Source organism: Panthera uncia, chromosome D2 (assembly GCF_023721935.1).
Source record: "Panthera uncia isolate 11264 chromosome D2, Puncia_PCG_1.0, whole genome shotgun sequence".
In the NCBI taxonomy this organism is placed as follows: domain Eukaryota; kingdom Metazoa; phylum Chordata; class Mammalia; order Carnivora; family Felidae; genus Panthera; species Panthera uncia.
Window position 1 is genome coordinate 38137624 of NC_064818.1, and position 12294 is coordinate 38149917.

Here is a 12294-nt window from a genome sequence, read left to right on the forward strand (position 1 = left end):
CATTTCTCTTCTGTTACCGTCCATAGCTTGGTGGATTTATTACTTGCTCGACAATTGGAAGACACAGGGAGCTTTGGAGGTTAAAGTATAGGCAAATATTATGGAAGTCATGATGGTACATTATCAAAGTTTGAACTGGAAACATTGCAAGGAAGATAAAAGGCCATGATTTCACACAAATAAGTAGAAAAGGGATTGTTTCATAAGCAGATTCCTAACAGGAAGTTCACGCATATGGCCATTGAAATTACACTGAGTTGACTTGAGGTGCATGTGCTTGGAGAAAATGCCCGTGTGTGGTCAGGAAGCCAGCACAGTTTAGGGGAGGATGCTGGGAGGCTGTTACACTAGAGAAAGGGAGCACACTTGTTTTTAGTTGAGTCCTCATGAGATGATCTTCTGATTGGCCCTGTAACTTCTGACAAGTTAACTTTTGCAACTTTGCTTTCTGTAAAATTATCTATGTTGTTCAGTTGTGAGAATGAGTATTTGGAGGTGTCAGATTCATTGTGCATGGAGTTTTGTTTTTACGCAATCGATCGTGAGTGGATCAGAGGTCCTTTTAGCTTCAGTGCTACTAACGGCCTAAAGCATTCCTGAACTTGGAGACAGAGGAGACTCTAGGAGTGAGCAGATGGCAAAAGGTCCCCTCCCACAGACACTATTACCCATGTTGCGTGACTGACTGACCTACAGCAGCCACAGCTTATTAGAATGGATTGTCCGAGAAAGCATCGTATCATTTCCACCTCCCCCAAAGTCCCAGAGATTATGATTGGCATGTATAACTATCCCCATTTTAGGGAGGGAAAAAAATGGGAGACTGAAGGTGCTAAAGGGAATACTTAGGGTTACATAAAATAGGCAGTCACATTATGAGTCAAGCTCTTATGGGTAGCCTTTGAAAATAATAAATTTCAGAACATAATTTAGAATACCTTGAGTTGAGAGTTCATTCTGGTGTGGCAGTTTGAGTAAAATTAAATTGTCGTGTGGGGAAAATTCATTGTGTTTAGGGAGCAGCTGGGAGAGAGTTCTGTCTAAATGCAGAGTAGGTTGTGAACAGGTCAGGGGAGATTTTTGAAAGGCCTAGGTTTGCACGTACAGAAGGGCCCCTGTAGACTGTGACGGCCGTTGGGTTTTGGAATTGTGCACCACGTGACTCCTGTTGATCACACGTGCAGCCCCCGGAAAGACGGCCTTGATCTTCCGTGTCTCACTTAAGGTCAGAAGGAAAGTCAGTGAGGATACTGAGGCAAGGCTTAACTACAACATTCTCTCCCACATTATGGAAATATATTGTGCAATGATACCAGATAAGTCAACTTGATAAATCACGAGTCTCTTTTCTCCTTAGAACTGGTTCCAGAACAAAAGAGCCCGACTGCCACTAAAAGAGAGACAGAGAATATTTGCTGCTAGAAAACTACGTCTGTTCCCTGTGCAGAGTCATTCACGTTTAAGCGTCCAGGACTCCCAGGCAGAATCTCCCAGGGCCACTGAGCAGACCTGCTTCTCTACCCAAGAGGCTCTTCCAGAAGGGGCTGGCTATTTTTTTCCAGGGACACAGTGGGCTCCCAGTCAACAGGTTGGCTCAGGGGACGCCGTGGTCCCAGGCATTGCAAAGGAACAGAGCTATGATTTGGAGTACCAAGGTGACACGGGAAGTAGGCTTTATCCTAACTATCCATTTTATAGCTATGACTCAGCAGTCTCGTTTCATCCTTCTACTTTTTCTGGGCAGTATTTGGAGAACTATGGGGCAGGGACAGGGGAAAGCTGGGAGTCAAGGGCCCGCATCCTGCATCATGTTTGCGGTACACAGGGGGAGAGGCAGCAGCAGCAGGCCTGTTGTCCTTATTCACTGTGTCAAGGACAGCAGCACAATGGTTACTGATGTCCTCGGTAGCAGCCTCAGGTTCAGAATTATCAAGACAAACCGTGTTCTAGGATCAGCTCCCGTGCCTGAATCCTGGGGATTTCGGATAGCAGATAGCCTCCCTTCAGTCAGAGCAGCAGGGTGGATGTTCTCAAACGAGTCAGGTCTCTGCTAATGCTGCTGGAGCAAGATAGGCTTTGGGATGAGGGGTCTGCAAAGGTCTGCTGCCAGGACCAAGAAGAACGCAGCTCTAGAATATGGTTCTAAGCTTCAGGAAAAAACACCCATAGGTCAACCCATGGTCGTCCACACAGCAGCCCAAGGCAAAGGCCTCTCCAAAGCCTGCACATAAACACTGTCTGCAGGAAGGCCCCATGAGCTGTGGATCCCTTCTGATAGGGCAGCAGTGTCCCCCAGCGCTCCACCCCTGACTGTGCATTTACAGTGCCTGGAGAACGCTGGGCTAGAGTATGGAGCGTAAAACCAACAAACACAGGCAGAAGCCCACCATCAAACGGCAGTTGCCAAACCCAGAGCAGTTTGCGCTTCAGAAGAAAGAGGCTCTTTGATGCACCTGCCCCAGTTAGTGTACCCCGCCCCTCAGAGACCAGAGATCCAACGAAAAGTACAAGGATATGAAGGTCCTTCCCCTGCAGTAGCCTTTGGATGAGGCTAGCAAGGCTGCTACCGCCAAGCTCTCTCCCCCGACAGAACCAGGGCAGCGGCCATATGTCCTTGCTGGAGCCCTGACTGCGAAGGACATCCTGACGACAGCAGCCTGGTCTCCTTGCATCCAAGAGGCAAACCCTTGGCTGAGACCATTTAAGGCAGGAACTTGCATCCGCGTGCGGTGGATGATCCTATACCTGAGCCGGTGAGCAGCCCTCACTGTCCCCCTTGGCTGAGAGCTGCTGCCTGGAAATCGGTCCAGAACGTGGATGTGCATCAGCAAGATGTCGCAAGATCTGAGAGTTCCTGGTGGAGCATCCAAATGCCATGCTGTTAACCAGAGTTTTTGAGGAAAAGCCTGGTATCTATGAACCTCCGACTTTGAGATGGTTTTCATAATTTTGAGCTTTAGGATACAGAACCATTTCTCAAGTATTTCAGAGCTTTTTCTGTCGGTTTGGTATGCTTTCTCCTCCACTGTATAATGTGTTTTACATATTTTAGATTTTAACCCAAATTGTGTCCTGCTGACTGCAAAATAAGGCGTGTGTCCTACATCTTTCCAAGGCAATATGGTATACAGATCGGCTTCATTTTGCAAATATTTCCCTTCTGTGACTACAGTAAGATTGAGAGTAGGAGGAGAAACAGCAACTCTGAATGAGTTGAGTATGAGCATGATTTGCACAGTCACTTTGCACAACCACTAAGAATATTTATTAAAGTTGTAGATGTCTGGAAACTCTGCTACTGGATGTATCCTTTAAAAAAACGTGTATGTACTTAGAGAACAGAGCCCCAAATAAGAAATATCATGTACGGTAATAATCTAGCACAATTAAAAATAATGGATTAGGACTGTGTAGTTGAGAGTTCTGGTATACAATGTTCAGTGAAAAATCAAGTTGCCTAATTAGTTTTATAGTATGATATTTATGAGAATGAAATAAGAACTCTAGCAGTAAATAATGTTGATTATTCTTGGATATACATACATATGCAGCAAAAACAAAAACATGGACTGGGTTTATACTGAATTATGGAGGGTTGCAAGAAGGGGCAACCCTTCTTTGGGCAAGAAGGGAAAGGAAAGGAAAGAATAACTTATATTATGAAACATAGTTTCAGTGTATATATATATTTACAATAATGAGGGGTGGCATCATTGTCTATATTTCCCCAATTCACATTCGCTATGGTATTTACTATATTATGTATTATCAATTTCTGCCAAAGGAGTTCGTTTACTTCTAATCGACTCAGTTTATTTCCTCCTCCTGTATAGATTTTGAAGTTTTTTTTCTTTTTTTAGATTTTGAAGTTTTAATTTTTTCCAATGATTTCCACAATATGATTTTTGATACTATAGCCTGTAACATAAATGTAGTGATTTAGATACTTTTTTCTTCTATTAAAGAATGTTGTGTTCTTGGAATAACCCAATTAGTCATGATGTATCCTTATGTATTGCTGGGGTAGAGTTGCTAATATTTTGATTAGTATTAATCAAATTAATCATCATTGTTAATCATAATCATCTATGCTCATGAATGAAATGGCCTCTAATAATTTTCTTTACTGACACTATCTTTAAGAGCTTAGATCATGTTAAGCTAGTCTTGGAATTATGTATGCTAACTCTTACTATTCTCTAAAATCTTGTGTAAAAATTTATTCCTTCATTAAATGAATTTCCTAATGAATCTGTTTGTTTTGACGTTTTCTTTATGGGAAGAGTGTGAACTACTAATCCCATATTTAAATGATGATAGGACGCCCATTTCTCCTTGCTATTTATGGCAAGGTGAAATTTTCCCAAAATACATCCATCTCACCTGAATTCTCAAATTTATTGCCATGAAGTCATTGAAAATATCCCCTTTATGCCTAGAGCATATGTGGTAATGTATTTTGCATTTTACAATACATATCTGCACTTTCTATTTTTTTTTTCTTTGGAGGGTTTGGAAAGACCCAGGTAGTATTATTGGACCTTATTTCCCTGTGGATGGGACTTCTGCAGGCCAAGGGTTGGGGTGGGGGGGAGGTTGCTAGGAGTCGGGTTCGTGTGGGTTGAGGTCCCTGTGGACCAGGTCAGGAGCCTGGCGACCCAGTGGTGAGCGGATCCTGCTCCCTGAGGGCTGTCTGAGGGCACCTGCACCCCGGAGGTCCCGGCTGCTGCTCTCAGACACCCACCTGTGACAAAGTCATCCAAATGAGAGCTGGTAGATTACGGGTCAGAATCCAGGCTGGGACTCCTGTAGCTTTCTTCCACAAGAACACTACACCCAGCCGGTGTGTGGAGTGCAGCACGGGGACCCAACCAGGGAGTCCTGTCACTCTCTGGCCATTGTGCCTGAGAACTGGGGGCCAGAAGTGTTAAGTTCTGGCATGCTGGATCAGGTCCAGGCTATTATCTGTGGCTCAGCTAAGATGTCACAAGGAATTCCTACAGGAAATTTCTGTCAACTTACAAGTAAGGGCTCCATCTGGATCCTCTGTCTTCATTCACTTCATGCCTTGATAGCCCATCACGAGAGTGTTGCGGAAATGGCGGTCACAGATCTGCTGTTCATTTCTTCAATAACAGAAGAAACCAACACAAAGTCTTTGAGGTATACCCCAAGAAACAGGTGCATCAGGAATATCTGCCTATTTGCATGTCCATTCTACAATTTTTTAAAAGTCAGAGTTTTATAATCGGCTGGACAGACACAAATGGAAGGAAGAGCAGGGAAGCAAACATGATTGTGCGAAGTTTTTATTAATTACTTTGTAGTATGTTCCATTCGATAATAAGGATAGAAATTCTAGTAAGGTAAGCAAATATTTCTCTTTGAAAAGATTTAGCGAAAGGCATTGTAAAATTCTTTTTTTTTTTTTTTATGAATAAAATTGTCTTGGGACCACATCTTGACCTCCTTGCGGCATTGTTTCTTACTGAAAAGAGACTCAGCTGAAAAATGACATGAATCTGCTATCATCAGAAGAGATTTTATGGGGCACCTGGGTGGCTCAGTTGGTTAAGCGTTGGACTTGAGCTCAGGCTGTGATCTCATGGTTCATGAGTTCGAGCCCCACATCGGGGTCTCTGCTGTCAGCACAGAGCCTGCTTCAGATCCTCTGTTCCCCCCTTCTGCCCCTCCCCCACTCATTCTCCCTCTCTCTCTCTCTGTCTTTCAAAAAAAAAAGATTAAAAAAAAAGATTTCATAAAAAAAAAAAGATGTGGATAATGCATGAACTCTGCACAAACTACAAAGAATAAGTTGGGGCACAAGGAACTATAAAGATCTAGATGCTTCCATGTGGCCATTGTGTACCATGGACTTGTTGGTCCACTCCCTGAGAATGTTTGTGCAATCTTCCATCAAAGCTTTATCAAACTGATGTTTCGTTCTTCAAGATCTGTGTTCAAAAAGGATCTGGATGTCCTATAAGGGCTCTGACCTGGTTTATAGTGGAGTTCCTTGTTGAGCCATGGCTGATATATTCACGGTATGTGCCCTGGAGCATTCTAGTTCATAATGTTTTAGCAGACTGGGGTCTCACCCTTCAACTCTGCTTCAAGAAAAGTCCCAAGTACTGATTTGGCATATTGTAGGGACATTCCCTTGCACATAAAAGGATATCTGAACTCCCGGAAAAACATCGTACTTTAATCTGGGCTCTGGTGTTTCTTCTATAAATAGCTTTAAGAATTACCATTTTAACAATACCAATCTTGGGGCGCCTGGGTGGCTCTGTTGAGTAAACGTGCAACTTTGGCTCAGGTCATGATCTCACAGTTGGTGGGTTCGAGCCCCACATCAGGCTCTGTTCTCTCTCTCCCTGCCCCTCACCCGCTTGCACTCTGTCTCTGTCTCTCAAAATAAATAAATGTTTAAAAAAAAAAAAAAAAGAATACCAATCTTACAGTGTCAGTGAGAAATCTTACAGTTTCCTTGAAAGATTTGGCATCTAATGTCATTCTGCTGGTAGGGTTGGAATATCTCACCCCTCACTGAGAGTGGACAAATCTGCAATGTCTCTCTAGTCATTGAACAAAGTGCTGTACCTCACATTGAGCACAAAGACTGGATTGATTGGTCTCCACTTCTAATAAATAGCTTTAGAACAAGGAGAAGTAAATCCAGAGAAGGCTTTGTTTTATCGCTTTAATCCTTTTTCCCAAAGACTAATAATAGCCACTCAAGGATAGAGAAACATTGGGGCCACTCTCTCTTCTTCCACATGCAGGAAACATTCTGAGTCTTTGTCTCTTTAGTGCACTGGGGTCTCCCTCAGTTTCTGCACATCACGTGAGCACGTGGACGAATACCTTCCCCACGTCTCTGATGTGAGGAATCTTGTCCTGTGGGTACCCTTGAGGCTTCCAACCTGAAGGAATGGAAAGCCTCTTGGAACATTTCATTAAGAAAATGAATTTTATGCCCTTCTAAAATACATGGGAATTTTGCTCCAGTTGAAAAAGGGGCAATAAAATCTGTAGGGAGGGACCTCTGGAAATGCAGGCAAGAGCTGAACCTGCTATCCATTTTGGGAATTCCTTCTTTGGGAGTTCTCAGCTCTGCTCTTAAGACCATTCACTGATTGAGTCAGTCCCACCCAGTTATCTTGGATCATCTGTTTTTAAAGTCAACTGGGAGGCCAGAGGTCGGCTCACCTTCTCCTCTTTGGGGAAGTTGGGAGTCTAACCAAGATCACTGCCAACTTGAGGCCCAAAGGAGGGCTACCCAGGTGCACCTGGCTGCCACTTCCCCGTCTGGTGACCCCCAAAGGATGTCATTTCTGCTAGGCTCTACTTTGGTACTTAAGGTCGAAAGGCACTGAGGCCATGGGAGGGGCCCAGCATGCCCCGTGGAGCTTTTTCTGAGAGGCACCATGGTCCCCGTGGAGGCAGAATTGTTGCCTGGAAATGAGACCACGTCTCTTAAGTGGAGGAAGCAGAATGAGTGCATGCCTGTCTTCCCAGCATCTGGAGGGGGCTCAGGGAAGGCTGCGGCATCAGGTACCTTCCCTGAGAGTCCCAGTTGTGCTCACATGCAAGCCTTTCCACATGTCAGGGAGCCACCTCAGCCCGTGACTGTGCCAAGCTCTATGCCAGATGCTAGAACCAACCATAATCAAGACAGACCTGAGTGTCCGGAGACTCCAGTGAAGAAGGAAAGACAAGCATAAGGCAATTGTTGGCGCAAATACAGAGTGACAATTGTGCAAACGTCAAGAAGGAAAAGCAGAAAGTGCTATTGGGAGGGACCAGACCGGCCTATGACAGAGTTGAACCTTGCCAGATAATAAGGAGGTGGCCGGCCAGAAGGGGACAAAAAGAATAGTGAAGGCCCTGCAGTTGCAAGGAGTATCGTGGCCCAGAGACCGAGGAAGGTCAAGTGCGTGCAAGGAGTGGTGAGCAAGAGGGGGCTGAGCCCTCTCTTAGAGGTCATGGTGAAAAGCAGGGTCTTGGTCCGAATCTTGGAGTCTTTTCATCCTAGACTATAAGTTCCACTGGCCTCGATCTTCTGAACCCAATTAAAACTTTTATGGTTAATCTGATCGATCACATTTGACAAATACAATAAACGTTCACTGTGCCTGGCCCTAGAAAAACAGGACCAAAAAAGAGACTTTGTCCCTGTCCTCTGGTCCCTCTCTGGAGGACGAACTGGGGAGAAGGCAGCAGGTGAGCACTTTATTAAGTACCTCTAAGCAAGACAGACTGAGAGGTGTCTGCAAAAGAAACACAAGGGCTGAGGCTCAGGGACCAGATCTGACAGTTACAGGAACTTGTCATGTTAATGGCCACATCTTTGAAACGCCTGTCACATCCTTGGGAATGTTTCCAGAAAAAAAGTATAATTTAAGATGAGCCATGGACAATGATAGGACTTAAAAAAAAATGTTTATTTATTTTTAAGGGGCATGGGGTGGGGGGCGGAGATGGGGAGGCAGACAGAGGATCCAAAACTGGCTTTGTGCAGACGGCAGAGAGCCCGATGCAGGGCTCGAACTCATGAACTGTGAGACCGTGACTTGAGCCAAAGTCGGACGCTTCACCGACTGAGCCACCCAGGTGCCCCAGGACTTTTTTTAAATTTTTAATAGGTTTTTTTCCAATTTAAAAGTAATATATTATCCTAAAAGAAAATTTGGTAAATACACAGAAAGATAAGGAAGATAATTACAACCCTACTTAATCCAGAGATGCCACTGTGAACATTTTAGTAAGTAACCTTCCAGACTTCTTACCTAAATCTAACAACATTGAAATCATTGCATACATAGATGTGATTTGGCCTCACTCTCTTTTTCTCATTTCATGTGTAAAAAATTCTTTCCCATACCGTTATTCTTCAAAAACATTTTTTTTTAAAGCCCGTTGATTTTATACTTTAATCATGTGTGCAAAATGCCTTCACAGTAACACCTGCATTAATGTATGACAGAGAAACCAAAAAGCTTAGACCCGTCATATTAACACATCCACCAGATCATCATATTGATGGTAAAAAATAGGTTTCTAGAAAAGCTGAGGCAAAATGAAAAATACAAAATGAGGCAGACATTAAGCAAGTCCAGCCAGCATAATTAGGAAGCAAGAGAACTTGAATGGACCTGAGAACAAAGTGTCTATATACTGGTTTATAGTAAATAGTTCATAAACTGGAAAGCACAGAACCCAAGTTATATTTGGAAGGATTTTATGATAGATGCAAAATTACGCAGTAGAATTTGTACTTTCACTTAAAATTCAACTTCCCCTTAATCTGATTTCTTCAAAATTCTTTCTAAAGACATTAAACAATTAATGACACAATTAAATAGAAAGGTATTTAAGAAATGGGTGGGGCATCCTAGGTCTTATTAATACTGTGTCTTGGGAGATGCTTAATGGGCCAGCAGTCTCTGGAACGTAGATGACTCTCTTTTGTTCAGCACATCAAATGATTAAGTTCCCCTCAGCCTCTCTGCTGTTTTCCTTCATGATGCCAAAGGCCTTAATTACTTCCCAGAATTTGTGACAGTTTAAATCACAGACATGATCGGAGGGACAGGTTTTTTAAATGGTAAACTGGGAGTGGCGATTGATGAGTGTTTTGAAACTAGATACTGGAATTTCAAATGTAAGATGACAGTTAAGGGTCCCCTATATGAATGAGTCTTTAACCTGAAGTGTTATTTTAGTTGGAGGAATAAATGGAGTTCCTCGTGTTTTATATTTAATTTTCTTAAACTGCGTTATTTATTCCAAAGTACCATCTTTTGTTACATTAACATTTAAGTTTTTTCATGATATTTACTTGTTTCATTTAGTTTCGTGAATTTTCCTAGTTTCTATCGCTTCCTCTTTTCTTTGCAGGTAATACTGTGGATTTGCTGTACTCTCTTGCTTTGCACACTTATATTATTGATTACCATCCTTTCCAAAACATATGTTTGTACTAATATGTCCATGTTAACATGGCTTAATCTGTATCCCTAAAGTAAAAATAGATAGTCGTTATTAGATGTGCAGACTTTCAACCTGGAATAAACAAAGTATGTGCTCACACCAGTTTTTAATTTTTTTTTTAATGTTTATTTATTTTTGAGACAGAGAGAGGCAGAGCATGAACGGGGGAGGGGCAGAGAGAGAGACACACACAGAATCTGAAGCAGGCTCCAGGCTCCGAGCTGTCAGCACAAAGCCGGATGTGGGGCTCGAACTCACGGACTGTGAGATCACGACCTGAGCCGAAGTCGGAAGCTCAACTGACTGAGCCACCCAGGCACCCCTCACACTGCAGTTTTTAAACTGTAAACATATCCTTCATTCTCCTTTATCACTTTTTTCTTCATCAGACTCATTACAAAGGGAGCCCAGCCCAGGAGGATCGTTTTGAACCCGAGACAATAGGATACTCTCCAGTCACGGTTTGAACAGAACCCAGAATAGCTGCCTGGGGACGACTGGTTAAAGAAACTGGCATTCTGGGGTCTAGAATTCAGGTTGGCATTAATTGCTATTTCATTCTCCCTCAGAGTCAAGGTAACAAGAAAGCTATGCTAAAAATATTTGAGCAATTCTTTTAGGTCAACTCTTTGCCAACAAGTTTTTTTTTCCAGTTGTCTAATGAAAAAATAGCATACAAAACCAAGAATTCTGCTTATAATTTTTACTAACAGTGGAAACATTGCTTGTGTGTATTCACTGATGGGGGAGGGATAACAGACTGGCTCAGGCTTTCCCCATAGGAGAGAATGAAATCATAGAGATTATAAAATTATAGAATATAGATTATTGTATCAGCACGATAATGATGCAATGTCTTTAATGATTATATGTAGCAAAATAATTAACATTATAGTTTTGAGAAAACCAGGCAGTAAGAACTCATGAGAATTCCCAGTTGATAGGCTAGTCTTTTTTGTAGTTAATGTTTCAAACATGATTCACAAGAGTGTTTGAAATAAAATTCTATACTGAATTATTTTGAATAAAAGTACTTAAAAAAACCTTTTTGTAATGCTTGCAATTCTCTCTCTTCTCTCCCTCTCTCTCTCTCTCTGCCCCTTCCCCACTGCACACACTCTCTCTCTCAAAATAAATAAATAAGCTTAAAGACAAGAAGAGAGATGATAATATCATTCCTAAAGCGACATTCCTAAAGGATTCCTAAAGTGATATTCCTAAAGGAATATCATCCCTAAAGTGCCTATCTCTTATGGATACTATCCCACCAGGAGATGCCAAACCAGTTTTGTCCGATTGGCTGGATGTTTGGAGTGACACAGACCGAGTGACTCACATTCTTTTCCACTTAGATTTGGTTTGAAAACCCCAGGGACAGGACGGCCTCATCTTAGGACTCACTGTAAGAACTCTTCAGTTGTAATGCAGTTCAGCAACAGCGCTCCTCGAGAGGGTAAACAGTTCTGCATGTTTTCCAATTTTCTGTGAAGAATGCTTAGCATAGGAACCAATAATAACATATTCCGGGCTTCCTAGTGTCAGAGGTATATAACATTGTCCCACTGTTTGCTGGGAAAGGCAGGTTCTTAGCAAGAAGGCTTTGGATTTTCTGTTTCTGCTCTTGCTAAGTAATGCCACTTCCTGGTCTTTTGTCACCTCAAAGGTTTTATCCAGAAATTTAAAATCTATTATATTTCTATACATGAGCAATGAGCAACGCAAAATGGAATTAAGAAAACAAATCTATATGCAGTTGTATGAAAAATACTTAACAGCCGATTTAACTTGCACAACGAAAACTACAAAACGTTATTAAAAGAAAGTATAGAAGCTATAAATAAATGGAGAAACATCATGTGTCCCTGTAAGGGGAGACTTCATACTGCCAAGACAGCAACACTCCCAAAAGAAATCTACAGATTCAGTGGATTCTATATCAAAATTTCAATTGCCTTTTTTTGGCAGAAACTGACAAGCTGATCCTTAGATTCATTTGGAAAGTCAAGGAATCCGGATTAGCCAAAACAATCTTGAAAAAGCACAATGTTGGAAGACTTACACTTCCCGATTTCAAAACTTACTACAAAGCTACATTAGTCAAGACGGTGTGGTCCTGACACGGTTCTTACATAAATCAACTGAACAGAATTTTGAATCTAGAAATAAACCCACTTATCTATGGTCTATAGAGTTTGATGCCAGTGCAAGATAGTTCAACTGAAGAATGTAGACTTTAGGGGCACCTGGGTGGCTCAGTCAGTTAAGGGTTGGACTCTTGGTTTTGGCTCAGGTCATGAT